General features: G+C 56.3%; 1 protein-coding gene across 1 annotated transcript in view; it reads right to left on the bottom strand.

The window, feature by feature from the left end:
* Positions 1-1,570, bottom strand: part of SRGAP3 (SLIT-ROBO Rho GTPase activating protein 3) — a 96,287-nt gene that overhangs the window by 54,192 nt on the left and 40,525 nt on the right. The window lies entirely within an intron of this gene.

Raw genomic sequence — 1,570 nt, 5'->3', positions numbered from 1 at the left:
GGTGCGGGCGGGAGCCGTGCCTGACTGCCTGAGTGGATGGTTGTTTTCCTTAGGGGCTCGCTTTGGTGGTTCATTCCAGCAGAGTACAGTTGCATCTCTCTGGTTATTAATTTACTCTGTCTCGTAGGCAGGCCTCCAGTAAATACCTGATTTCTTGTTCGCGCATTCCTCCTTCCTCTGAGAACACAAAAAAGCAGCAGAGCGGGGAAAAAAAGAAAAGATTAAGCAAGGATAAGATCAGTTAGAGGTAAGCATCTTTCGGAGGCCATGAACGCTCAAACAGTCCCCAGCCTCGAGGACAACGCCAGCAGCACGGCAGCGTCCCCCGAGGAGTCTCTGCTGGCACAGGACACCCATCCCCTCAGGTTTCCACTCCAGCTAATTCCTCCTCCACAGTGCTGAACAGGCTGGACTTTAATGAGCATTACTTTTTTAAAAATCAGATTAGGTAAGGAATAATTACAAGCATTAAAGAGATTACGGCTTTGCTGGTGGATTGCTGGTGGCAGTGCGCTGTTCACAAACACCGCCTGGAGGCTCGGGGCTGCACTGAAGAGCCCAAGAGAACAAACCGGGGCCGGACAACGCCTATGGGTTTGCCTAATCCCACAGTTTGTCACCGCTGCTTCCTACAGCGTTTGGACTAAAGCTTCCTTCAGTGCGGGATTAAACACGCTGAGCAACTGGAAGGGCACCGCTTCCTTTGGAAATCCAGCAGCCAGGCAACAGCACAGGGCTGGATTTGGGAGGGTGGGCAGCTCGATAGCTGGAGGTATCCTTTGGGCAAATCCCACACCCACATTTCTTCATTTTTCTCCTCAAATCTCTCCTTCTGGGCAATTTCCTGGGATAAGCAGAACCAAATGCCCCCTTCCACTGGGACTTGAGTTCATGTGAGCTCGCTCCAGCTTACATGAAGGAAATACCCAGGCCCACATTAATAGCCCAGGGTCCTGGCCCTCGCTGAGCACGGCCAGGCAGCGGCACGGGTCGCGTTCAGCGCGCACGCTGCGGCACCTCCCCTCCCGGCGCCTTCAGAGGTACCGGGCTCCCTCGGGAGGAGCTGGTGGCTCCGCACCGACGCGGCTCTCGCCTGTCCTCCCTGCAGGTCAACCCTCCCTCCGGTTTGGGCTGCGGGAAGGGGCCGGCAGCCTGCCTGTAAGCACCGAGCTGTACGAGAGGGTAGAGCCACCCACCAGCAGTTGGCACTGGGATGAGCCAGCTGGGCTGGTTATTATTTATATATTTTGTCTGAGGATGAGGATAGGACATCCACCCTCCCACGCAGCCACCCATATGCACGGCCTTGCAATTCAAGGCTGCCAGCCCTTACAACTGGGGCACTTTCTGGGAGCTTATCAGTCATTTTACCTCCCCGTGGGGGAACAGGACCACCAAAAACATGTGGAAAAAGGGAAAGTGGGGGGATCTGTTGATCCTTTGAGGGTGCTGGGCTGGGTCATCCTTGCTGCCTGATCTTCCCTCCCAGCACGGGCGGCAGCAGCACCGGATGACGGGGAGGCTCAGCTGAGAGCGAGCGCCTCGTGCCGCACAGCCGGCCAGCGCGGCC

The sequence above is a fragment of the Egretta garzetta genome, unplaced genomic scaffold, assembly GCF_000687185.1.
Source record: "Egretta garzetta isolate BGI_Z169 unplaced genomic scaffold, ASM68718v1 scaffold332, whole genome shotgun sequence".
In the NCBI taxonomy this organism is placed as follows: domain Eukaryota; kingdom Metazoa; phylum Chordata; class Aves; order Pelecaniformes; family Ardeidae; genus Egretta; species Egretta garzetta.
This window is presented reverse-complemented; position numbering and strand designations above follow the sequence as displayed.